General features: G+C 49.5%; 1 long non-coding RNA gene across 3 annotated transcripts in view; it reads left to right on the plus strand.

The window, feature by feature from the left end:
• Positions 1-27,785, plus strand: part of LOC132352557 (uncharacterized) — a 257,021-nt gene that overhangs the window by 216,588 nt on the left and 12,648 nt on the right. Inside the window, exons 4-9 of one of the 3 annotated variants that reach the window (XR_009498778.1) lie at positions 5,375-5,496; positions 6,056-6,165; positions 16,190-16,428; positions 19,184-19,277; positions 19,505-19,659; positions 23,813-23,922. This is a non-coding gene — a long non-coding RNA (uncharacterized LOC132352557). The remainder of the gene's footprint in view (positions 1-5,374; positions 5,497-6,055; positions 6,166-16,189; positions 16,429-19,183; positions 19,278-19,504; positions 19,660-23,812; positions 23,923-27,785) is intronic. The other 2 variants (XR_009498776.1, XR_009498777.1) reach the window with 2 other exon arrangements.

The raw sequence follows: 27,785 nt of genomic DNA on the forward strand, positions 1-27,785 counted from the left end.
CAGCGGGAGCCGGTTTGGGTTCCCGCCTCTCGCTGCCTTTGTGAAGGGCAGGGGCGTGGCTGGGCAGGGGTGTCTTTGAAGGCAGGCCGCTCTTCTCGGTGCGAAGTTTGCTGCTCCGCTTCCCCAAGCGCACTTTGCGCGTCTGTGCTCTGAAGATGACGGAGTTCTCGACAGTCCCAGTTAGGACGGATGGGGAGCGTGGGCGGCTGACTCCTGGGTAGAAGGAAGTGACGCTTGGTCGTGCCTTTTTCTCTTTATTTCCAGCAAATGGTCTGAGTTGCATTTTATCCACAAAAAGTCTTCGTTTGCTTATTTTTTTGTCCGTTTGTATCCTTTTTTTTTTCCTTTTTCCTTTTCCTTTTTGCTTCATAATGAATTTTTGAATTGATCTAAACCTGAGAACTGATTCCACGTGAAGCTGGAAGTGCGACCCTTGACCTTGACCCTTGACCAAGAAGCTGGAGAGCGAGGAGAGAGGGCTTCTCCTCCCAGGTTTGCTTTGACTGCAGCCAAAGTCTGCGTGAATGACTCAGCTTCTCTCTGCTGTAGTTTTCCCATGTGGAAAACAACTTCAGTAATTCCTGGGCCGCCCGCTGCGTGTGACAAAATTCCATCCCCTCGGAAGAAATGAGCTATCAGATTATGGTATATGATTAGGTAATCCATAGCTTCTGATTTCTATTCATATGCTAAGCTTAGCCATTTTGGGGAGCAGCTTTCTGAAAGAAAGAATTTGATTTTCACAATCGCTTGGGCTCACGAGCGCGTGATGAACACAATAGCTACGTGCCCGAGAAAACAAATTCTTCCCTTGTGCTGGTTCCATTGTTCTAGGCGACTAAATCTGTAGATGATTGTTCAGCCCCACTCTTTTTTTTGGTCGTGTCCCATCAGATACGCATTCCAAGAAATTACCTTAAGATTTGTTTCACCATGAAAGCGACATTCTCAGCTGTGCTCCAATCAACTGGATAAAAGTGGCGAACCCATCCTGGTTGACTATCACCTTTCAAAGTATGTGTGTGGAGGAGCGAGCCCGAGCCCTCATCCCTCCCTGGCTATTGTTAGAAATAAGTAATGATGTATTAGGACATGCTTTTTGTGCCAGAAGTTTCCGAAACTTTTTGCAACCGCACATAGAAACAGGAATTACTTCACCCGCCGTTGAAATGTGGCCACCGCTTGGATGAGATGGGGCAGCTGTTTAAAAATGCACAGCAACTTTAAAAGAAAAAAAGAAAAACCAATGCACAGCAACGTTCCAAAACGGGGGGCCTGCAAGTGAGGGGCAAACTTGCCTCCGACTGAAATCACAGGGGAAGCTTTCTGGGCTAAGCCTGCTGGAGCTGGGCTGTGAGGGGCTTTAGTTTTGTGTCTCCCTAGGAAAGCCAACCTCTTCTGTTCAGGGCTGGCTCCTGGTCACCTGCTAAATCATCCAATCCCAGGCCACCAACTGATGGGCGGCCCTCAGCAGCATGGCAGGTTCTCCACACTGGCTGACGGAGGTTGGCCGCAGGAAGAGGTGGCCTTGCGTGAGGAGTGGTGACCTGACCCTGCAGTGCCACGTACAGCTGGGCACGGCCCAGGGTGATGGAACAGGGAACACTGTCCATTGCTTCCTGGTCACTGTAAAGTATGCTCTCCGACCTCAGAGACACTGACATAAATTCATCAGCTTGGAGTCTACACTGTTCCTATATTTATCTGCTCACATGGGCCAGAGTATCTTGAATAAGACCCAGAAAAGTGTCTCTTTTTTTGGACCACAGTTTCATTAGCAAAAATCGCTTCTCTTTTAGGCAAAAGAAGGACTCAATTTACGAGAAGATTCCTCTTCTCTGGATAGATTTTAGTTTCGGGAAAAGCAAAGCTGATGACCACTGTACTCCCTCAGGCCTTCTGCTTCCCAGGGCCGTTGAGGATTTTCACGGTGAAAAGAGAAGAGGAGGCAACACAGCACACAGCACGCTGAAGCCCGTGGCAGGCGGGGAGCAGTGCCCACAGGAAAAGCAAAGCTGTAAACACGCGCATCAGAAAAGAGCAGAGCTCTCACGTTAATAACCTACGTCTGCACCGTACGCAACTAGAGAAAGAAGAGAAAAGCAAACCCAGAGCCAGCAGCAGGAAGGAAGGAAGATTAGAGCGAAGATAAATAAAGTAGAAGCTAGAAGAACAACAGGGAAAATGGTCAAAAACAAAAGTTGGTTCTTTGGAAAGACCGACAAAGTTGACAGACCTTTAGCTGGACTGACTGAAAGAGGGGGCTGCTCGGGAGTGTCTGGGGGGGTTTGTTCTTCCATTTAGGGGGTCGATGGTGCCGGGCTGGTCTCTGCCCCGTCCGGACTGTGAGCCTTTGCAGGGCTGCCCTAGATGATGGGGGGGCGTGGAGGGCCGGAGGCCACCCCTGGGAGGCTTGTGCTACAGGTTAGATAAAACAGGGTGTTTTCCACACCCCGATCCTTCTTCTGGGAAAGGGAACCAGAGTCCTCGAGGGAAACCCTACAGTGGGAAAGGGCAGCCTGGGGCTGGGCTGAGGGAGGAGGTGCGGCGGGCTTGGTCAGGTCAGGAGGAGCAGGTGGTGGTGGCATGCTTGTCCAGCTGAGGCCGGGCTCACAGCGTTTGCTGGTAGAGGCAAGGCCCCTCCTGTCCCAAGTCACTCCCTGAGCCCGGCGTTCTGTTTCCTCCAAGTGCAGGGTCAGGGCCGCTGTTCCCATTCACCGTGTCCTGGTGACAGCTCGGATTCTCCGTGGAAGATTCCACTTCCCAACTAGGTCCAAATCAAATAATTGACTTCACTAATTTTAAGTCATTTTGCCCATAGACAGCGGTGCTTTTAGGACGACACGAGGGAACGCCTGGGGCGTCACCACGGGAGACTGCCTGAGCCTGGGCTCCAGAAGCACGGTCGCTGGATGGACCCTCGGAGGCACGCTGGGCCTCGGCGGGCCTGTCCGTGGGCGCGGGTCGTGTTAAAATGACCCTCTTTCTCTCGCCCGCAGCATCTCATCATCTCCGGGTCCTCACGCTATGTACCGTTCAAACCAGCGTGGAAAACCCCGGCTGGGCCTTGCCTTCAAGTAGATGGGCACCCAGAGGCCTTGTGCTTGCCCTGGCCCCGCGTCCGGAAGGGACAGCGTGGCCCCTGAGGGGGCAGCGCGGGAGGAGCCGAGCCCACGGCGGGGGAGGCGGAGGCCACGGGGCAGCTCCGGGCTGGCGGCCGGACCGCAAGCCTCGGCCGCTGGGCTGGCTTCCCTCCCTCCGTCACAGGGACGGGAGCCGAGGGGCGTGGAGATTCGGGACGTCTGTGCCCGCGGTGACCGTGCTGCGGGGTCCGCCGGGGATCAGAGGCCCAGGTCCGGCGGCACGGCCCTTGCTCCGCCCGCTGCCCTTCCACCGCAGGGACCAGGGTCAGTCCTCCCTGACGGGTGCTGGTGCTGGCTGTGTCCTCGGCGTCCACAGCCCCTTCGCTGGGGCGGCCTGTGTGCCGGAGGGGGCAGCCTCGGACGCCCCCCTGCCCCTCACCTGTGTGCGAGCTCACCTGCAGCTCCACTGCTGTACGTGTTCCCTCTCCCTGGAGAGAGGAGCTTCCCCGCGTGTGTGAAGGCATCTGGATTTGATTCTGAAGATGACGGTTGTCAGTGCAGTGAAGGCTGGGACTGGAATTTGGGGGATCAACCCAGGCGTGTGACAGGCGACCCCAGGAGGGATGCTGGGGTCTGAGTCAGGCGCTGGGAGCTGCCTCTTCTCCCCTGCAGGGTGACTGGAGTTGATCCCCTCAGGACATCCCTCTGTGACGGATGCAGTGGTTGGCGTGGTGCCCGCCTGCCCTGGGAGTGGGTGGGAAAGAGGGCTGGGCCTGGTCCTGCCTCAGGGAGCCCACGGGGGCTGTGAGACACTCCTGCGTTGTAATTACGGATTTCACGCGGGCTTAATGAGATAGTAGACCCCTGAGGTAAAAGCAGGGTAATTACTCAAAATAGAGGCAAGACATTCTCTTATATCCTGTAGATATTAGCATCTAGTGACCCAGACAAGCATCTCTTAACCCTCTCTTTCTCTGAGCCATTTATAATATACTGAACTTAGTCTAGTTGGGAAAAAGCCACCATAGCACTAGCTTCTATTCAACCAACCCACCCTGACCGTCTCTTCCAGAAAGTATTATTTCCACACTCAGAGCAAAAACAGTAAGCACTTATTTAGTATTTTTGATATTCAGAATACTTATACTTACTAATTACTAATAAACCCAAACCTCCAAACCCCCAAACAAAACACACAGCAAAACCCAGCAAAATGTTAGGTATTTTATTCTCCAGGAATCATTCACTTTACAAAAAGGTAAATGGCCTTGTTTCCTAGGTGGGGACACTGGCTGCCTTGTCCGTGTGAGTTCCAGGCCGTCCCTCCCCTCACCCTGCAGTCGGCACCGACCACCCACTCTGACCTGTGGGCCTGTGTCATCTTTCCCTGTGGGTTGGCTGGGAAGCAGCTGGCGGGGCCGGCGGGGGTGAGGGCATATCTGTGGCCCCGAGGAAACCCTTCCTGACCGGGCTGCTTGGACCCTCTGTCCCTGCACCTGGCCCGGCTTCTCGCACGAGCCCCCGAGGGGGGACGGAGGGAGCTGGGTGACGGGTAGACTGAGTAAGCAAAAGATGAACTTTTCTCTTCTGCCTGCGTCCTCCTCCTGGAAAGGTGATGGGCCGGGGTGAGGAAGAGTGCTGTTTTCATAACGATAGGCCCGACCGTGATGGTGACAGTACGTTTTCGGTTCTGACGCCAAGAAGCAAGGGCTCTGATTCATCCCGTGGATTTTGTCGAAGCTCTGCTCTTTGGTTCCCTGCTGACAGAGGACACCGCCACCCCTGGACAAGCACACGGGGGCCCCGGAGCCCAGCCTCCAGGACACCTCCAGACTCTGCTCCCCCTTCACATTCTGCGGGACCCACCTGACCCTCTCACCCTCCGCGCGCTGGGCCCCTTCACTCCCCCAGCCCCAGGCCTTCCCTTTCCGCCTCTGTTTTTGGAAGCATTCGACCCCCCTCGCCGGCGTGAGGATGGGCACAGTGAACCAATGCGGGGTGTTCAGCTCAGGACTTGGCCCAGAGGACACGCCGGGTGGGGCCCTGCCCTCCGACGGCCCGAGGGACGGCCAGGCACAGGGACGCACGTGGAGACGCGAGTCGTCCAACTGAAAAATCCATTCTTCCTCGTCTACGCTCAGAATAATTCCTGTTGCTCCAAATCAGTCAAGTCCACAGAGTACTGACAACACTGAAATCGTATATAAGGCAGATGAAAGTATTTTGTGGATTGCTTGGTTTTCTCCTTGTTTTCGGTAATGTTTATGTTTTCACATTTTTCTGGGCTTTAGAAATGCCTTTCTCCTTCGCATCTTTCTCCGCTAGACTGGCTTGGATCTCATCTTCACTCGTTTCAACTCCCCACGGCTCTGTCGGGTTCTGACCACGTGAGACACGGACACCACACGAGATCGTAAGTAAACAGGGGTTCTCACAATTCTGTCCTTTTGGAGCTAAGACTCCAGAGCGCAAATGAAAGGAAACAGAATTTTCAACACAGTCTCTCGATGTGTTTCCGTAGGGTTAGATTCCTTACAGAAATGATGAGCTATTTTGGTGGATGTCAGTGTCTTATGGAGGCTGCTGCCGTTTTCTTCGTTTTGTGGGCAAGTGGGAAGGTCCTGGGAGGGAAGAAAGCTGTGAACTCAAGGGTAGGAGATGCAGGTGATGACACTGCTCTTAAATTTGAGTAAGGACTGAGCGAACCAGGTTTGACAAAGACACACATGTTTACGAAAAGGAAAACGACAGAGAAGCCAGGAGATAAGTTCTAGAAAATAAGGGAAGAGGTCCCCAGTACTAGTATCTCTCTTCTTTTCTCTTTCTTCTCTTGGTTAAGCGGAGGGTGGGGAAGTGGAGACGCGGCCCACGGCCCCTGGGCCCCCAGGCCTCCCCGTCCCATGGAGCGCCCCCAGCCGCTCCAGCAGGCCTTCACTCTCACCCCGTGCTTTCTCCTCTCTGTTTCCTCCCAGATCATCAAACGAGGGACAGCCACGGCTTTACAAGAAAGCTGCCAGTGCGGATTTGCTTGTGTTTTAGGCCCAGAGTCATCTGATTTTCACGAGACGGTAACGCCGCGAAGGTAAGAGTGAAAGATTTAATTCAACAGCTCCGGCTGTGCTTTTCTTGCAGGTGGGAGAGGGTATTTTGAAGAGATTTGAAAGGTAATTTATTTTCCTCAAACAAATGAATTGGTATTTTGGGCTAACTCTTTGGGGTGCTGGAGATGATCTAAGCTGACACTTTTTTTTTTTTTTTTTTTGATTTTATTTATTTATTTATTTATTTGTTTGTTTTTTTGGCTGTGTTGGATCTTTGTTTCTGTGCGAGGGCTCTCTCTAGTTGCAGCGAGCGGGGGCCACTCCTCATCACGGTGCGCGGGCCTCTCACTATCGCGGCCTCTCTTGTTGCGGAGCACAGGCTCCAGATGTGCAGGCTCAGTAGTTGTGGCTCACGGGCCTAGTTGCTCCGCGGCATGTGGGATCTTCCCAGACCAGGGCTCGAACCTGTGTCCCCTGCATTGGCAGGCAGATTCTCAACCACTGCGCCACCAGGGAAGCCCCTAAGCTGACACTTCTTTATCTGAATATTGTTCCCAGGGTTGTCCACGTGACACATAAGCCATCAGCACCAAAATAAAGAAAAATACCTGTTTTCACTTATATCCATTATTTGTGATATTTTGCACCTACTTCATGAAACTGATCTGTCAGTGAAAAACAGGTTTCGTCTGAGGCACGTATCAGAAAGGGTCACGACGGACGACCCATCACTTCTGGCTCTACACCGTGGAGAGCTATGACGTTTCCATCTGCGTTAAGCATTTCCCCTGGGGTTTTTGTATCCGGCGTTGACTTTCTTGGAAAGTGTGAGTGTCACAGGCAAGGACTCTGAATCAGACCGGGTGTTCTCGGTGTTAACTGGGCGGGTTGGCTTGCTGCTCTGCTCCTTAGTTTCCTTCATTGACCAAGTAGGAGGAATAAAGTCTACGGGGCAGGATCGACCGGGTTCGGAGACGGTTGGGAAGGCCCCCGGGCAGTACTGCCGGCGGTGGGTGCGCAGGACCACGCGGACGCTGGGGGCCCACGGTGGTCACAGCACGGCCTCAGCGACTCTGCTGCCACGATCCCAACGCAGCTGGTGCTGTGAATAGCTTTGCTTTGTCCCAGTAACTGTAACTCCCGGCACTATTTTTATCCAGGAACAAAGGGAAGACTCTGAGCTCTCCCTGCTGTTTGAAGTGTACCTTGAGAGCCCCGTGATTTGTAAATGGAATACTTAGAATAAAGATTCCTTAGGATCTGGGTCATGGAAAGTCAGTGACTTGTTGCTGAGTACAAGGCAGAGCTGTAATAGCCGATTTAAATCCCCTGCGACAGAGGCGAGTCATTTGCAACTGCAGTTATTATAGTTTCCAAGGAATCACTGCCTTGTTCCTGCCAGCAGCTGCCTCCCCCGGTGCGGGGGTGACCGCTGGGGTGGCCAGAGGATGTGAGAAGGGACGATCGTCCAACATCCTCTTCTCTTCAGGGTCTGGCATTTTATTTTTGGTGGCTTCACCGGCAGCCTTTGTGCCATGACGTGTAACTTCTATAGCTCACAGAGTAAGCTTTCCCCACTAGGTCTTAACATCCAGCCCCGTACGCATTAATCATTAAAAGCCAGGAAGCCAGTCCCCTTGTTCTCACTTGGACGACGGGACAGTAACAGTGGCTTAGATCCGGGGATGCGGGCTGGGCTGAGCGGTGGAATCACTGGGTCTCTTGTCTGGGAGGCGTAGGTTCAGAAGCGAAGGCGCCTGGCCCGCATCTCATCCTGGGAAGTGGGCGAGATTTGAATGGGAATTCATCCTAACGGGGAGCGGAGGCTGGGAGGGCGCCAGGAAAGTGGGGTGGGCCAGTGACAGTTCCTTGGAAAAGGATGGGCAGCGTCTGAGCAGACTCCAGTGTGGGTTAGGAAGAGCCGCCGCCAACCATAGGCAGTACACGTGAATCGTTCAGAGATTAAACGCGGGGTCGGGGGTGGATGGTGCCTCGGAAACTAAGCCTCCCCCTCCCCGTTCACTACCCTTCCCCCTGGGCCGGGACAGGTTTTAGAGCAGACATTTGTCACGACAGTCGTTCAGGGAGAAATGATACCCAAAGTGGTCCAGGTTCCAGGTTAACAAAGAGTGCAGTAGGGGAACCTTTCATAAGAAATTCTTTCTAAATCCTCTAAAATCTCATTCCTGGGACTTCTAGGTTTCCAGAGTTAAGATATTAAGAGTTCACCTATTGCTCTGATTTCAATAAATTGTTTAATATTTCCAAAGTTTTAATAAACTTATATACATGTACATTTTTTAAAAAGATCGGAGGCTTTATTTATTCATTTTGCTTTCACCGGGGGAATTGGTATGTCCCTTATCTGTGCAGAATAAGGCACAAAGCAGCATCTAGAAGTGGTCGTTCAGATGAGACAGAGCTTCAAGAAGCACTTCTTAGAGTACAGAAAGTCAGACCAACTGGTTCTCTCAGTGGCTTGTCAAGGGTGAACGGTCCCACGTCTGCAGGTCTGTGGCCAATGCCTGGGTGTGGGTAAAGCTTCGGCCGCTGCCCTGGAAGCCTCACCCCTGCTGGACTGTGGGGCCTCAACATTGCCAGCCTGGATGCGTCCGTGCGGCGGATTTAAAATGGGTGGTGTGTGTCAGTGAGTTGGGCTCTCGATGACCAGATGAGCTTCTCCCTGCAGTTTCCCCTGAGTTGGGAAGTAACTGATTCCATCCCAACCGACAGCCTCAAAACGAAGACCTCGTGCATTTAGGGGCTGAATCAACTCCATGCAGCCTTCCAGAAGGTTCCCGCAGCCCAGGCTGACCTAAGTGGGTTGACGGATGGGGAAGCACAGAGGACCCGGCTACGTCGTGAACAGACGCCTTGTGACAGCTGACTAGGACCCTGCTAAAGGTCTCATTTTCTCTGTAAAGGAACAAGAAAAAAGTGTACATTCTCTGATCCCTCCCTTTAAATGTCAGAATAGAGAATTGGAAGGAGTCCCCAGGCCTAAAGTCAGAAGCCCTCAAGCTGAGTCTCCATCTTGTGAGGCACTTAGTGAAGTACCTCTGGGACTCAAGGCAGGTTGCTCAGTCCTGCTGTCTCGGGTGCACGTGGATGGCGTCGGGCACCGGGCCTGCACCTCCGCAAACACCATCTCATTTAGCGCTAAAGCCACCAACCCCCTGCTGCCTTTTGCATAAACTAGGTAGATGAAGACGGACTAGGTTAAGATGTAAAATACAGATTTACAAAATAATAAACGAAGAGGTGCTCTTTTTTTGAGTACTTTCTGTCTGCCAGGCACTTAGCACATATGATGTGTACTTTACATCTATCATCTCATTTAATCCTACAGTAACACTGTGGGCAGGTGCTGGTTGAGGCTGGGAAACCTCGGGTCACAAAGCCAATATGCGGTGGTGGCAGAGGTGGCCATGGAAATATCAATATAAATCCCCAAACATCCGATTCCAAATCCAGAGCGATACTTCTTCATCTTTTACCAGATCTGTGCTTTAGCTTCTTAGAACTATCTTGAAGGACATATTATTTCTTGGCGTGATGAAGAAACAAAGTAGTGCGTGATGAAGACATTCACGTTTCTAATCATTCTTCAGGTTTCACACTTTTACAAATACTTCAGAGTTTCCTTTCCACACGTAGCACAGAAGCCTGACTTCTGTACCTAGAATGTTCCTCTGCAGACTGTCTGCCCTTTACCGTGGGAGGTCACGCCTGTGTCTTCACCGGCTTTCTGGCCCATTTCCAATCCTGTTCCCCATCCTGTGGACTACTGAAGACTGGCTCCAGAATGTTCTCTTTACTCTATTCCGACCATCAAAGGGACAAACAGATGCAGCGCTCAGAATTCACATGTACGTCCGCTGTGGGGCGGTGCCCTCCTTGGTGAGAGCGTGTTTCCAACTTTGGAAAGAATCTGTTCACGTAGCTGCAATCTCATAGAACATTCTGTTTGGATTTTCTTATAGTTGCTATTGACGCTGTTATTTTCCCTCTAAGCATTGAGGTTAAGAGAGACAGACCTTCAGGAGTTGACTTCACTGAAACATTTGAGCTACTTGGGCAGAAAAGAACCCACAGTCCAAAAATGAATATGGACTTGTGGAAACAGTGCATATTTTGCCATGATTTCACCTAATTTCTTGTTCCACAGAAAGAACATATTCTCCAGATATCTATTATCAGAAAAAGAGAAAAAAAGACATAATCCGACATGGCTAAAGTTTGAGACAGACACTCACGTAGGAGAAAATTAATTTTTAATAAGTGACTAAGGGACTAAAACGAAGTGAGATGCTTTCTGTTCTTAGTCATGAAAATTGGCTTTTCTTTTGTTACCTACGTGGACAGTTTAAGTAGTTTCCCCAAACTCCAAATCTTGTTGCTCCATGGGAAGGAATTGCCTAAATTCCTTTTCCCCCTCCTCTAGGACATCAAGGGGCAGCTTAGACGTCTGGTCCTAGAGACTCTTCCCCACGAAGGGAAGGTGTCCCCCTGCTGATGGGGGGAGAGAAGAGGAGGGGGAGGGTGTCCAAGGTGTATGGAGAGGAGATGGGAGGAGGGCACATCCCCGCAGGGGCCTGAATGTGAGAGGCGACGTGGGCATGGTCTGGGCCCCCAGGACCAAGGGCTGAAGGAGGCCAATGAGCAAGGAGAATGGGGCCCGAGCTCCCAGGAGCAGGAGTGGAACCCGGGACTCCTCACGAGTTCCCCAGGCATGTGGGGTCCAGGGGGACCAGAGCCAGTGCCTTGAGGACCAGTGACGCCACCAACACACCCCTGAGGACCAACCCTAGGTCAAGGGGACGCCGCCTCCCAACATGAAGATATGCCAGTTCCCCCTCCCCCCGGATGCCTTCTTAGGGACATGAGAAGCAGCTCCAGGAGACGGGCCCTTTAATCTGAGAGAGGCTGGGCACTGCTTAAAAAAGACTGTTTCAGTGGTCTGCTTCAAAGGCCAGGCTAATAGCAGTGCTTTGCATTTTCAGGCACGTTTGAGTTAAATGCACAGCGGGTGAGATGTTTCAACCCCATCACACCTGTTGACCCCAGGTGGGTCTCTGGGTGGCACATGAGCAGAGGGGACACGGACACCCTTTGAGGTCTGCCCAAATCCCACCACAGGACACTTCTTTGTGTCTGCTCGTAAGTGGTCTGTGTTCCTGGGATCTGTTCAAAGCTTCCACTGACCTGAAAACGTCTGATGCTACGTAGATCAGCACCTCCAAAATATGTTGGACGAACCGGAGGTCTGACTTGGAGACCTTTCTGAGGAGTCGGTAAATCCCTTTTGGTGCCCGAAATGTTTCTCTGTGGATCCTCAAGGCCTTTACGACGGCCTGATTTAGCAACTTCCTTTGTTTTCCTCTCACTCACCACCCCCCTCCCCCTAGTAATCATCCCAGACTCTGTATGGACTGTCCCTGCTTTCCCAGGGGCATTTCTTTCTGCAGGCTCTCAAATGAGAAGAAGACGACTCACCGACATGAATGAGCCTCAAACAGCAGATTAAATGGCTCCAGGCACCTTCCGTGGAGCTCCGGGCCCTGGGCCCGCAAGGGCTGGGCCGACCCTCACCCCGTCTGCTCCTCTGGGCTCTGGGGTCAGGCTGAGCTGAGCAGCTGAAATGATAGAGGGGCGCATCTCGCTCTCGCTCAGCGCAGAGTCGGGGTGAGGTCTGCAGGTTTGCGCTCGGACTTGGAAGCCATCGGAGCTGGTGAGCTGGACGGAAAGGCCTGGGCGCGGCCCTGCGCTCTGCATGCTGTCACCCACAGCCCTGACCCTGCAGCGGGCAGACAGCGATCACCTGTGGCCACGCACGGCTGTGGTAGCTCGTTCTGGGAGATACTGCCCAGGACACACTGCTGTCCAGTGGAATTAATTTACACAGGTCACTAGTAGGACCAGCGTTTTCATTCTTCTTCCGTGTGTCATACGATTGCCATGACTCCAGCATCTGGGAAGGTCTTCGTGGCTAACAGGGCATCCCGTTGGACAGGAGGGCAGGGGGCGTTCTGAGACGGGGTGAGAACAGATGGGGGTCTGCAGACGGAGCTTGAACTTGAGAGCTTCACAGTTGACATTGCTGAACACAGAACCCCACGGGGCATGTTCCTCTAAGGAGCGAAACGGACAAGCTTCCCTGGGCCACGTGAGTTTCCCGTGTACTCGGCTGTCAGCGGTCTCCGTTCGGGGGTCACGGACACACTTGCTTCACCCCGCTGCTCCCTTGCCAAGGGCAAGGCTTCAGCCCGGCTTCCTTGAACCCGGGGTTGCGTGAAGGTGGCGATGGCTATAAACAGGGAGAAAGGACTTGGCCTCATTCTTGTTCTGTTTTAGCAGCGCCGTCTCTCCCCTGTAATTTCCCTTCTCCATTTAGACAGCGCTGCAGCCGCAGAAAGCCACGCTCGCCAGGCCAGTGGACCCGGGCCCTGGCCATCTGAAGCCTTCTGGTGTTTTGCAAAGATGTCATCTCATCCCACAAATGTCGCCTTCTGTGAAGGGCCAGGCCGTCTGACACACACGATGGGCCAAGCTGGGACTGGCGTGTGGGCTGCGTCGACTGGAGCTGGGAGGGCCCACCACCTGCTCGTTCTCAGACGTCACAGAACTGCAAGTGAGACGAGACAGCCAGGCTCTAAATTCACCCCGCGTGAGTGACCCCAGCAGCCCCAGGGCAATCTTTTCTCTCATGAAGGAGGCCGCTCCCGGCCTTGGTGATCTGCCTTTAGGTGTCAGATGAGGTGGAGGGTCGGCTTCTGGCCTTTCACGATGATGTCGTGTTGTGTTGTGCTGTGTTGTGTTGTGTTGTGTCTCCTTGCCTGGCTGTCAGGGTCCAGCACCAGACTGTCCCTGGAAAGAGGGCAGCTATTCTTCCAACACTTTCTCCCGGGGTTGACTTCCCACTCGTTAAGGAGGGGACGGCTGTGACCATGCGGTTTTTTGGTCCAGTGGTCAGCAGTGGGGACGCCCGGGGACAGAGTTCTCTCTCTCCTTTCCCCAAGAGTCCAAGTTACCTTCTCAGAACAAAAAAAGCTCATGGACCCCAAAAGAGCGCAAATGGTGAGTGCGGTTTGCTTGATTCCCTGGGGCCGGAAGTGCCCACAGACGAGTCCGATGAAAACAGAGAAAATCCATGCAGTCACCCAAGGGGTGGGTTCTGTAGGGTGTCACGTGTACAGATCCTCCCAAAGGGGTGGCACCAGACATCCTGAAAATCATCCCGATGGCATCACCGGCGAGGTGGAGTTTGGCTCCCTGAGAGGTGACGCTGGCTGTGCGCACCAGGGACGGTGACACGGTGACATCGGTCCCCAGCTTTGGCTCCGGTGCTCCCCCAGAGCCCTGCAGCTGCCTCGGGACTGGGTCAAACGCCCCGTGTTCAGGTGGTACCTTTTGGGCCAACACTGATCAAGCCCTCACCACCAATAAAACAGGGATGGCAGCATTTGCCTCACACATTTATTGTGGAAATAAAGTCTGAAAACTAAGCGCTACATAAATAGCAGCTGCTATTATGCTTATTTCACATTCTTCAGATCAGAATGCATTAACTAAATTTTTCATTTTTCACTTAGTGTTTATATTTTTATGTCGACAAGACCTCACTGTTTGAGATGCACCTGTCTTATTTCCAACACTGAAAGGATAACAAACAATTGCAAGCATCAGGTTGAGGGTTGCCAGGTCAAATACAGGATACCCAGTTAAATTTGATTTTCGGATACAGAACAGAACATTGTTTAGTATAAGTGTGTCCCAAAGATTGCATGGAATATACTGAGGAATTAGCCATTGTTTTTCTGGAATTCAGTTTTACCTGGATTTTTGTTTGCTAAATTTGGCAACTCCAGCCAGGGTAGACGAAGCAGCGGTTAGTTGGGGAGTGATTGACGTGTCTTAGGCAGGCACACCACTCAACACGTAGAATGTTCCCGAATCCAGAGCTCGGATACAGCCCTGGAGAGGTGAGCACGAGAATGAACCTGCAAAGCCAGACCAGGGCACTTTCTAGCCTGCTGGGCTCCAGGGCTCTGTGCTGTTTCCTCCAAGTCATTTGATTTCATTTGTAACTAAACAGTCTGCAACCAGGCAGGAGCTGTGGAGTCCGTAAATGACCGGCTTCCATGAGATCTGGATGACATACCCAAACCCCGTGGGTTCACCAAGGACAGCAGGTCAGGCGGCAGAGTCAGGGTTAACACTCAGGCTACTCTGATTCCAGAAGCCTTGCTCCAGATATCTGGGGAAAGACGTCTCAGAACCTGAGACTAAGTGACCGTGTGAGACGCAGAAAATGAGTCCGCCTCACATGATGCTCTTTGAAAAATGGAGGACTTTGGTGATGGATCTATGTGGATGTGTAATTGTCTGTGACTTTTTATGTCTCTTATGTAACTCCAGGTAACACCTGGTGGCCAAGGAAATGCTTGTCGCAGTATCCAAAATGTCCAAGAAATGTTTACTAAGAGTTTTTGTTGGAACATATTTGTAACAATGAGATTTGCCCAATGAGCTGTTGTTCTTGTTGTGTTGGGAACAAAAATCAGTGCCGCTCACCTGAGATTTAACACATTAGTACAAATAATAAATTGTTAGGTCTCTGAAAGAAAAATAATCTGGTTTCTTACATGGGCTTACCCAGGTAGCCATTGCACCTGGCAGTGCAAGGGTGGTTGAAAATTTTATGGCCAACGAACAATAGAGCATTTGAACATAGGAGGCAATGATGTGGGAAACAGAAGAAAACGGGACCTGTTGAAGGAGAATCCGGATGTCATCATTAGGATCCTACAAATGATCCCCCAGACAGGTTGAGGGAAAAATCTAGAATAAAAAACTAAAATTGAGAGAAGGCTGACTTAGATCAAATAGTGATTTTAGCTCCAGGTTTTTAAATATTCTGTATCATATCTCAAATCTAATTGAAGTTTCCACTTGATAGTTTCTGGTGAAAAGAATAACCAACCAGTCGTGTTCCACAGTGCAGCACACAAGCTCCTGTATCCAGAAGTCTGGTGTTTCACTCTCCTCTGTAGATCTGGACACCCTTGACTTAATGGGGTAGGTATTTTGTTTTTGAGACAGAAGGACTTCACATCTTCTACATGTCCTTTGGCTGCTGTTCTTGGTGCAGTGGTTTCCAACAGTCATGTCTGGGAAAAGTGATGAGGCTGGCAGTCCTGCCCATTCACTGAAGCCAACACTGGTTCCAATGGCTGCCCAAGCCAGGGTGGTTCTTCACGGTGTGACGGAGGAAAGGACAAAACCCCCATGATGTGCCTTGGACCCCCCAGTGATCAGTTTCACTATTCGAACACTTAGCCAGGAATTCTTTCATTTATTTCTTCCACAGATATTCACTAAGCACCTACTAGGTGCCATGCCTGTGTCAGGCACTAGGAAATGAGGAAGAAGACAGGCCTTTAACCAGCCTCCTAAGAGCTGGATGTTTGTCAGAGAAGACAGACGGTTATTGGTAAACAAACACAAAGAAGGTACCTCGAGTTTAAACAAACGACAGTAAAGGGAAACCATGGGGCTCTGCATTGTTAGAATCTGGTGGCCAGAGACAGCTTGCTGATGGAACTCCAGGATTTAAAACATCTCTGAAAGGCTTTGGATCCATCTCAGCGTTACATATGCTCTCAGAATTCTTTCCTCCTAAGTGGCGTCTAACACTTTACTCAGTGAAAAGCAGGTAACTATGGATGTTTGGTGAGTTGAAAGGTCACCCACTGTTGGCTGGCTTCAGGCCTACAGCAAACCACCCTCGCTGATAAAACGGGTGCTGGCGGCAGTTACCGTAGGAACGGCTCACAGAGCTTCTCGTCTTCGAGGCAGGTTCAGCATCCCGATGAGGAGGTAACATTGTCTTTAATTCACAGGAAGGAGAGGGGGAGTTTCACACCGCTTCTGTGGCACAGCTGCCCAAGCGGCCCCTTTCCCGCTGCCCTCAATTTCCCTTTGTCTCTGATTCTGAGAAAAAGCCCCCAGCTCCCCTACCTTTATTCCTCTGAAGAATTTTTCACCATTTTTATTTTATCGCAGCTGTTCCAGGTTCAGAACCCTAACATTTTGGAAAACAAACTGTATTCAATGGCTGGAAAAGTCTGGGTCTTCCCAGATGAAAGGAATGGAGAACCTTCATTGTTCAAGTCAATAACTCCTTAGCTTGGTCTCGGGAAAGGATGTGCATTTCTCTCCAAACTCTGGAAAGCCCTTGAGGAACTTCTGAAAAGCAACAGATGTGCATGAATCCCTTCAATTCTGGAGGACGGGCACGCCGGGTGAGGGATGCTTTCTGCAGTGCGTTAAAGGGGTTGAACATTTTCTTCTAACCCTACAGGCCAAATCAAGGAACTTTTCCCATTTCTCAGGCTCTTGTCACCTCCTCTCATCAGAAAAAAAAGCTATGTTTTCTTGGAATTCTGGTGATGGTCCACACTCCTAAGCAATTATGACCGTTTTCAGCTGCTGCTGCTTCTGCAAGGCAAGAAAACGGAGACTCTCACAAGCACCCCCCCGCCCCCTGCAACACACATATGTGCACACTCACACATGCACAATGCACACACTCAACACACGTGCACACACACGTGCACGCACTCACGCACACACGTGCACAATGCACGCAACACACGCGCACACACACATGCACACACTCACATGTGCACAATGCACACACAACACATGCACAATGCACATGCACACACTCAACACACATGCACACACTCAACACACGTGCGCACACACGTGCACACACACTCAACACACGTGCACACATACACAACACACATGTGCACACATGCACACACGCAACACATGCGCACTCACACATGCACACACAGCACGTGCACACTCACACATGCACACACTCAACACACATGTGCACACACACGCACACATGCGCACACTCAACACACATATGTGCACATACACACACTTACACACATATGCACACACATATGCATGCAGACACACACACTGAGCCTGATGTAATGAAAATCCCAAGGCTTCTCCCAAGCAAGGAGGGATCTCAGGTCATGGGATTACTTTAAAATATGAACGACTATAATTTGTAGTATCTTGTACACAGCGAACAAACATTTTTTTATTTTTAAATCTTCAAATATCTTCCTTCCAACAAACTCAAAACAATGTCATTTTTCTCTCTTCACTGTGGGGTCAGCAGAACCAACATCACAACGATTTCACAGTTGGGGAAACTTGCCCAGAAGCTGGTGGCTTCCCCTGGTGCTCTGCTGGTGGCAGTGTCAGGGTCTGGGTTTCTAACCCAGTGGTCGGTTCCAGCAGGATCTGCGGCTTCCCTCAGTGTTCAGTTATACTTTATCTGGGGAGACATTCAAGTTCCCCGATTCCACATGATTTTAGAAATCTAGACCAAAGAGCTCACCAGGACATTTATTGTTTTGACCTCTTGAATTCCCAGCCTCTTGTTTTTTATTCTGTCACAGAATCCAGGTGTTTCAGGGCTGGAGTTCAACCTAGGATTCAGATACTGTAACTCTCTGAGTCCCATCACTGACATCTTCCAAAAACTATGATAGGAAATCTTTGTTGTGGGGAGGACTTAGAGTGACCTGCGGATTTCTGTGCTGGACAACTTTTGTGCTTCTCCATGCTGTGAAGTCTTGCCTCAGCGTACAAGCCATCCTGTGGAACTACTGTGTCACGCTCATGACGAGCTGGTTTTCTCTTTTTTCCCCCTAAATTAGTGATTCATAATTTATTTTGGTCTTGCGAATACACATTCTCAGATTGTGGTGACATCCGCAAACCATTTGACTGAATTCAGTACAAATAAAGGAAAAGAAACCCCAAAGAAAGAAAAGCACAGCTGAATTCCATCAAGCACTGATTTGTATGGACACGATCACAGAGAGCTACTTTGTGTTTCCCCCTTTCTGACAATCATTTCAATATCATAAAGACCAGTGATTTAATTATTCAAGTGGACCCTTGTGTCCCATCACTTTGCCGCACAAAATGCGTTTGTCATGAAAGGGCGCTTAATTTTTAGCATGATTAAAATACTAAACACTTGAATTAAACATTTTCAGGAGGGTTTATCTCCTACAAAAAACATTCTGTTTCCTTGACACTGGAGCGCGTGTTTCATTAACGATCATAAATAGTTTACAATTTAAGAAGGAAAGGTAGTAACTTACTCTGGCTTTGAAAGGGTTTTGTGTGGCAGCTTGTTATTGGCTGTGGGTGGCTGAGGTCAAAGGTCAGAACTTGGCAGACGCTGGTGGTGAAGCTTTTGGCCTCTGCCTCCTGGTTTGTGGATGTGACAAGGCAGGAAGGAAGAAGGGGACAGGTGGTGACCTGCAAGTGACCAGACCTCTCTGCCCAAGGATGGCTGTCCCTCACCTTTCACCGACGCTTCCAGGAGTGTGCATTTTGATTTTAGGGCAAGGGTTTTATTTACTCACGAGGCACAGAAGGAGGACACCAAACTCTGGACCCCTATCTTGAAGCTGTGATGCTGGGCAGCCCTGAGGGCACGCTTCACCTTTTCCGGAGAGAAAGTTGTCTTTTGTGACACATTGCTGTGCAATTTGTGAAAGAAAAAAATAAGAAAGGCTGGTAACTTCTCGGTGCCGTCAGGCAGCGGCTGGAAGGTTCCCCGGCAGAGGGTGAGGCTTTGAAGACGATCTCCCGAGAGGCGTCGGGCCGCACCAGGGAAGCTGCCCCTCCAGTCCGTGCCGGTCTCTCTGCTTGCGTTTCTCTTTCATCCTCGGGGTGTCTTCTCCTGCAGTGTGGACGGAGGCCGCTGCCCACAATGAGCCCCTTTTCTCCCCTGAGGGTTCCCTCCCAGCTCCAGGTGACGGGAGGGGCTTTACCCTCAGTTCAAGGGCAGCAAACCTCAACACTTGCCGAGAGAAACCGCTGAACTCGAAATCAGTTATCTGACACTCCTCTTTAGTGATAAAAGGACGGAGAGGAACCGCCTCTCCCCTCCCTAAATAACCGTGGAAAACTGCAGAGAAGGCGCTGACTTTTCTTTCTCTCTTCCAGGTTTACAGCTCAAGGTTCAGATCTTGGTGAAGATCCACCAGGTGAAATTTCGTTTTCCTGGACTGAATGGTGAACCTCCTGAAAGTCTAAACAAGTATGACTATTTTTCAGAATGTTCTAAAGTTTTAAGTTCAGCTTGATAATTTACAAAGAGGGACAACTCAGGCAGCACAATATTTCTGTGATCACACACCCACAGCTCCATGAGCCCTGACCCCACCCCGATATTAGCTCTGGGGGCATTGGCTTCTTTCCCACATCTGGGTCAGCGTCTCCCTCTGACTCTCAGCCTCCTTCTTCCACTTTCCTTTCGTGCTCCAGGGGCCTCTCGAGCTGTCACATGTGGTCGCTCCTGAACCCGTGCCCATGGTGCTAAGTCATAAGGACACAGCTGGCAGATCCAAGGACCCCGTGACATCCGTACTTGCAGCTGACAATTTTCAGGAACTTGAGTTTTAAGGCTAATAACAAATAGGGTAAGAATCTTTAAAATAATACAATAGTGTCAATAATTTGTGTATTTCCTGCTAACTGTGTCTGATGATTTGGGGTCCGTGTTGAACCAGGGCTGAGCCTAGGAGCGTGCGTCCAGACAGGTCACCCCAAAGAAGGGACCTCCAGGCTGAGATGTGAAGGGACGCTGAGGGTTCACTGGGCGAGGCTCAGGAAGAACAGGGCAGGGCCTGAGGGTGGAGGAAGCACCGCCCACCCCAGGACCCAGAGGACACACGGGAGGGAGGCAGAGAGGCTGGGGGTAGTCGCCTCCAGGAGGAGCCTGGTCCCTCAGGGCCCTGGAGGCCACAGGAAGGAGTCTGAACTTTGTCCTCAGAGCAGAAAGGAATCTGTGCCTGGTCTCAGCTCCCAGCTTGGAGCCCCCGGTTACTAGATAAAGGAGTACCGGACAAGTGTTCTTCCTGGGTGAACACAAGGAAGGGGAGTTGTATCCCTTTGAAGTTTACCTAACGGGGTGAGGGCCGGCGGATAGTTTGGTGTCCTGAGGTCTCAGACACACCACACACTCAGCGTTCAAATCATTGCCTCAGTTGGGCATGTAAGTAAACGGACTGATGCACAGGCTTGTCTGGGGCCGAGGCCCCTCTGCTTCTGGTTCCCGATCTCGGCCGCAAGCAGCTCAGGATCTGGGCTGGAGTGTCCCAAGAGGTCCTTCCCGCTCTGGATTGAGATGTTTGAGTGATAAATGGTAAAGGCTTCATGCAGGAATGCCGGGAAAGTTTGGGTAGATGTTGATTTTTTTCAAGGAATCGTAGAACCTGAGTAGAAGGGATTTTGTCGAGGGCTGCTGGGTTTTAAAAGCAAGGAGATGAAGAATGTCCTGGGTGTGAACACAAATTAAAGATACATGAAGAGTACATATAAATCACGTAAGAGGCTTTAACATACGCAAAGAACGCATTTTAAGAACACTTTTTGGAACAACAGTTTCGGAGCCATAGAACTTTGACGCAGTTCTGCACCCAAAAGACGTGTCTTTTTTTTTTTTTAAACCAGCATTATGTGACAATCTTTATTTCGACAAATAAGTGCACTATAAAAAAATTTGACCTGAAATGTAAAAAAAAGCAGCTAAAAATAAATATGTTTACACATTATTGTAGAAATAATACAAAAGAGTGTTAAAATTCTCAGTGAGGAAAAACCAAAACATGTCCAATTGTGTAAAGGCTCTTCCCTTGCCAGAAACGGGAATAGAGCTGAGGACTCAGTTTGGTTTCACTGCTAAAAAATGTACAAAATAACTTAGAAAAGCCAGTCGAGGTCAAACATGGTTTGACCCAATGTTGAGTCTCCATTGTCGGAAACAAAAGATTTGTTTTTTTCGGCTTCAGAGAAATCGGATCAGAATCCGAGCCACACAGCCGGGGGGTCCAGGACCTGCAGGTGTCAAGCTGAGCGGTTCTTATGGGAAGGGGAGGCGGGGGCAGAGACGGATTGGGGACCACAGACGGGAGGGGCCACGAAGACCCACGCCTCCCAAACAGGAAGAAAAGCCACGGGCAAAGGACAAGGCAACGATAAAATAGTAACCTTCTCCTACGGGTAGTTTCCAGATCCAGGTCCTCCTGTGAAGAGTCAGACGGAGGGTTGAATGTGCTGAAACATGTTTGGACTGCAGATCGGTACCAGGAATCGTCTGGAATTGTCAGCCTCGATTATCTGGGTCGTCTCCTCAATTTTCTACCCCCTTTTTCAGGACAGGTCTATCGGAAGAGCTCAGTCAGGGTTCATACGGCCTCACCATCATCAGGAACAATATTGAAATGCCTCTATTAAGCCAATAAGAAACGGTCTGACACCATCCTTCTCTGCTGAGGTTTGGAAACCAAACGTGATAGGTTAAGTGGTAGAAGATACACACATGGTTGTAGAATAAACACCAGATTATTACAAGCACGTGGGTTAAATATTTAAAGTATGCCCAGGCCAAGGGTAAGGTCAGAATACCTCTAGAGTGGGTTCAGTTGCAGGATCTTTGTGTTTAGCCAGGGTGGGGTTAAAATAATTGTCATCTTCTGAACAGCCTGGGAGGAAGCCAGAGGAAACGTGCTTTCAGGAGCTTGTGTGGTAGAATGAGGGCCGGTGCCCTGAGGGGAACTTGGGTTTCTAGGATGTGAGCTTCTCCTCTTGCGAGGGAACCTCGCCAGGTCCACTTGAGAGAAACACGGAGGCTATGCAGGTGGGTGGGTGTCTCTCCTGTGGTTCCTATGTTTGGGGTCACAGCTCTCTTAGAGAAACTAATAGAAACAGTGACTGTTTCTTCAGAAGACACATGTGCAGAACACGGACACACACGTTTGCGCTTATAATTCAGGGACACGGCAGTGTGTGGTGAGGTCTGTGAAGGCAGGTGCTCTGCCTGCATCCAGCGTCGTATCTGGCACGTAGGAGATGCTCAACTATGTCCACTAAACAGATAAAGGAGTGAACTCAGCAAACAAATGTCTACTGAAGGCCTCCATGTGTCAGGAGCAGGTCAGGTGAGATGGTCCACAGCTGAGACCGTGATACACGAGGTGGCGACGAGTACCAAGGAGGAATGAAGCAGGAGAGGGCCTGGGCGGCCCGGGGTCGTGGGCGGGACGGCCATTGTAAGTGGTGGCCGGAGAGAACCGCACTGCGAAGGTGACCCTCGAGGACGGGCCTGGGGGAAGTGAGGACACGGCCCTCGGCAGCTCGTGAGCGGCTGGGTGGAGGCGGGGGACAGGAGCTGGGGTTTGCTGGGCGACCGCGTGATGGGCTCTGCCACGGCCACCAAAGACACCAGTCGGCGCCCCAGGGAGCCTCCACCCAGAGCGCCAGACGGGGGTGCCTGGGAGTGGGGATGCGTGGACGCATCGCCGAACCTCTAGGCATAGTGAGTCCTGCAAACAAGCTCAACTTTGGAAATAAATAGCAGTGGACGTGGCCTGTTGCCTTGGAGGTGTTTTTGATTCCTTGGGACAGCCTCAGACGGACAAGCGAAGAGGATGCAGCATGAGATTCAGGAATCGTGTGCTCTGTTGACTCACCCAGATCTGTCCCGCGTCAGCTGCCCTGCCTGTTTTGCTCTTTGATTTTCTCTCAGCTGCAGTAGAAAATGGACAACATTTGGGAAGTCTGTGTAATATTAGCGATTGTAAAGAGAGACGCGTGGATCAGAATGAACCCTGGGGAATCAACTCGGGAAATTTTTAGCAGTAAAGGTAGGATTAGTTTCACCTAACTCTAATATGTTTGCATTTCCTTTTTACTTATGGAACAGAAGCATTTGAAAAGCTTGGATGGGCACTTTGGAACGCCAATAGAACTAGAAGAAAGGACTTCAATATCAGGATGCTTTGTCGTATTACTGGCAAATCTTGGGCGTGTCAGAAATAATGTATAAAGGTGTTTTCCTAAGAGCTTTACACCTATGACCCGCAGCTTTCAACATCATTGGCTGAGACATGACACCAAAGATTGAATCCAAACAAATTGCATTTGACATGAGTTTTACGGAGAAGGCATAAAGACAAATGCTCAAGCCCTATGTACTTTAATACTTAAACATTGTATTGTCTAAAAAAAAATGAACGTTTGGCTGTCTTTGCTAAGTGTAGATCTCTAGTGAAGCGTTGATTTAAGAAACAGTTATCAAGCGCCTACAATGTAGAAGTTTCTGTTTAGATACTGATGTATGAGGAAGTTGATTAGATGACTTTTAAAAAGTTTCTTTGAGAGTCCTTTTCCCCATGTATAACTCTATCTCATTTTTAAAAGCAAAGCTGCAATCGTGATACTCTCATTCACTGACTCAGGGGTTTCCAAACTTTCTTGGTTCACGGCACCCTTAGAGTTTCACTCATTTTTTCACGGCACACTCCTGGGCCCAAAGAAATGACTAAAGGTTTTGTTTGCTAAGTAGTTAGGTCCAAATAACCTAAGTATTTATGTCCTAAAAGTAGCCATTTGCAGAAATACTGCCCATAAATCGAAAGAAAGAAAAATATTTTTATTTCATTCTTAAACAGCCTCAGTTAGCTGCTAATGGCACCGTGCAGCCTCTCAGACTTGGAATCACACTGGCCTCTGCCACTCTTATTTCCTATCTGTGTGGATTTTCATACTGTACTTGCTTTTTTATCACCACAGTTGAAACCCGGCTTCGCAAAGATACAACACGTTGAAAGAAATGTGGTGTGATTTCACGATGAAACTGTGAACTCCCCCTCGGACTTGCGGTTTGTGCAGCATCCAAACAGGTCTGTACTATCCTGGGTTTCTTCCTCAAAAAATTAAATCTCCCACAATGTCCCTGATGATACTGGCATCTTGGGGAACAACGTTTGGGAACCATGTGCATACATTTATTCTACTTAGGTTAACTGAACATTTCTTTAATGTATGATTCAGTGTAACAACTTCTGAAGCAATAATAATACCGAAGGGTACGTTCCACTGAGGACAGCATCTCCGGAGCATTGTTGGGAAAGCCAAGTGCCTCCTGGCAGGGCTGTTCCACAGAACTTTCTGTGAGGATGCATTGTTCTCTACGTGTGCCCTCCAGGACCACGGGCCTGGTCATTAGAGCCACCCAGAACTTGAAATGTGCCCATTGTGACTGAAAAACAGAATTTTTGTTTTATTGACTTTAATTAAATAATTAATTAATTGATTTTTGTTTCTTTTTAAAAATCTCTTTATGTTATTGGTTTTGTTTGTTTATTTTTATTAGAGTGTAGTTGATTTACAGTGTTGTGTTAGTTTCCGCTGTACAGCAAAGTGAATCAGTTATACATATACATATAGCCACTCTTTTTTTTAGGTTCCTTTCCCCTGTAGGCCATAACAGAGTATTGAGTAGAGTTCCCTGTGCTATACAGTAGGCCCTTATTAGTTATCTATTTTATATATAGTAGTGTGTATCCCAATCTTCCAATTTATCCCTCCACCCCTCCCCCCTTTGGTAGCCATAAGTTTGTTTTCTACATCTGTGACTCTCAGCCATAAAAAAGAATGAAATAATGCCATTTGCAGCAACATGGATGGACCTGGAGATTATCATATTAAGTGAAGTAAGTCAGACAGAGAAAGACAGATATCATATATCGCTTATATGTGGAATCTAAAAAATGATAGAAATGAACTTATTTACAAAACAGAAATAGTCACAGATGTAGAAGACTTTAATTTAAATTTAAATAATCACACATAGCTGGTGGCTAAGATATTGGACACTGCAATGAAACTTTCTCAGGCTTTAGTTTCTTGGTATGATGTAAGGTGAAATATGTCCTACCTTAAAGATATTTTATTTATATTAAATTCATAAAGTTATTGCTGAATGAACCAAGGTTGCATTTATTTGTTATATGCATTCAGAATGCATGTGTGAAAGCTGGCATTGGGCTCACTGAGAATCACTGAAAAAGGCAATCATTTTAATTCTTGTAGGATTTGGGAAGATGTAACCAGAGTCATCTACCACGTACAAAGGGGGATCGCACCCCTTGCTTCTTCTTGGCTGTTTCCATAACCTGGCTTTAAACCTGAAAACCGTACTAGGTTTACCCTAGAGTTCAGATAGACATACCTTGGCATATTCACAGAATTACTGATAATTGCTTTTTTTTTAAACTTTTTTTAAAAATAAACTTATTTATTTTTGGCTGCGCTGGGTCTTTGTTGCTGCACATGGGCTTTCTCTAGTTGCTGCGAGCGGGGGCTACTCTTCGTTGTGGTGCGTGAGCTTCTCATTGAGGTGGCTTCTCTTGTTGCGGAGCACGGGCTCTAGGCGAGCAGGCTTCAGTAGTTGTGGCAAGTGGGCTCAGTAGTTGTGGCTCGCAGGCTCTAGAGTGCAGGCTCAGTAGTTGTGGCGCACGGGCTTAGTTACTCCATGGCATGTGGGATCTTCCCGGACCAGGGCTTGAACCCGTGTCTCCTGCATTGGCAGGCGGATTCTTAACCACTGCGCCACCAGGGAAGTCCTGATAATTGCTTTTATTTAGGAATGTTCATGTTTAAATGTTTAATTCTTAATTTTTGTTCTGCCTTGTACTTGTAGAATTACGTTTGGAATATGTCACTTTTTTGTCCTTTGTGGGCTCTTTGGACTCTTTAATCTTATATTTTGACTTGTGTGTGGTTTGCTTCTTTTCTTTTGACCTTCTCTCTCCCTTGTGCCTTCCTACCCGGCCCCTGCCTGTCAGGTCCCCAACCCTGAACAGTCATAGTTGTCTACTGCTAAGTAAAACAAAACAAAACAAAACACAAAACTTAATTGCTTAAAGCAATACCGTTTCACGATTTCTCATGATTCTGGGGCTCTGCTGGTCCCTCTATTCTGCGCCACCCCCCATCCTGCTGAGGGCTCAGTCGGCCTCTCATCTTCTGAGGCTTCTCTCCAACACTGGGAGCCAGTGTTTCAAAATCCAGCCGAGTTTCTTACCTGGTGGCTAAATTCTAACGTTGCAAAGCAGAAGTTGCCAGATCTTCCTAAAGCACAGGCCCAGAACAGGTGCAGTGTCACCTCCACCCTTCCCTTTGGTGGTGAGAAGTCAAAAGGCCAGCCCAGAGTCAGGGGGCTGGGCAGTGGATCCCACCTCTTGCTGGGAAGCTACAGAGATTGTAACCAGCTTTGGTCCGTCACAACAGCTAAGCCACTTTTCTTTTCTGTTCATTAATATTTGGAGGTTTGGTCAGATCCATTTGTCGGACAGAGGGAGGGACTGAATGTTAATTTAGAAGTGAAGGCATGTTTATAAGCCTACAAACCTACCAAGAAAGAAAAGGAAAAGGGAGAAAATTCTCAGATAAGGATGACTATTACATTAAATAATCTGAACTTAAAATTTCTGGTTGTATGTAATTTACATCCCAGTTTGTTCCCTTCTTTCCAAAGTCACTTTGTGTATCCACGGCTCATTTCCTACTATCAGACAGACTCGTAACATATAAACGAGGAGCACTTCTCTACTTCAAGTACCAGAAAACCGAATTAGAGTGACTTAAATGAATAGGGGCTTTTCTCATGAAACAAGCAGCCCAGAGGTCAGTGGCTGCTGGCATTTGGTCAGCAGCTTAGTGACAGCAGGGCCAATGATGAGTTAATTTCTCTGGCCTTTCTGCTCCTGGTTGCCAGATGGCTGCCGCACATTTCGGCCCCCATGTCCACATCCCGGCGGAAGGAAGGGATGGAGTTAGGGAGAGGGCTAGGACCCACCCGGAAAGCACAAGCTCCCTCGGGACGCAGGGGAGACCAGGCTTCTGTCTCACCCAGCAGACCGTCATCGCAGGGCCCCTCCCAGCTGGAACGAGGTTTCGGAGGAGGAAGGGTTATGAATGGAGGTGGGGCGTACAGGCCACCGGCCGGAGACGGCCCCAGCGACGCCACCTCCCGGTGCCCGGGGCGACGTGGCCCCTTTCTGCCCAGTGTGCAGTGGACCTAGTGAGCGGCTACTAGTGGATGGGCCATGGACACAGGCACTCAGGCCATCTCTGATTAGGTTCAGGGAAGCCTGAGCCCCAGCCTCAGGGGCTCCCCTTTAGAATGGCGTGAGGTGGACCAGTGGTTGCCACTTTGAAGGCAAGCCTGTGAAGAGGCTCCCTCTTGGACGTGGGTCCGCTGGGGTCTGCCAGCCACCGCGCGAGGGGCCTGGGGTGCCCCCTCCAGCCCCACTTGAGCCTTTTGGTGACTGCCGTGCTGGCCACCAGCTTGGCTGCAGCCTCAGGACGAAACGTGGGCCAGACACACCCACGGAGCCCCGTCTGACTCCCCATGTGCAGAACCTGTCACATAGTAAAAGTTTGCTGTCTTAAGTGGCCGAGTTTTAGGCTAACATGTCACATACACAGCAATAGATAGTTAAGACATTTGTTCTATCAATCAGCCATGTCAGTTACACCTGTACATGATAATATTAAAAAAAATAAAACCCAAAAAACTTCTGGATGAGAAGCTTATCAAAAGTTTCCTGAAAGCTTAGGTAAATTAAGTGCACTGATTCTCCTTGCCCTCAAAGTTACTCCTCTCTTCAAAGAATACTAGCGTAATAAAGCATCGGATAAATTTTATGGAAATTATGTTGTTCTAGGAATGCTTGTTTAAATGTCTCATGGGTATGTT

Source organism: Balaenoptera ricei, chromosome 18 (assembly GCF_028023285.1).
Source record: "Balaenoptera ricei isolate mBalRic1 chromosome 18, mBalRic1.hap2, whole genome shotgun sequence".
NCBI lineage: Eukaryota > Metazoa > Chordata > Mammalia > Artiodactyla > Balaenopteridae > Balaenoptera > Balaenoptera ricei.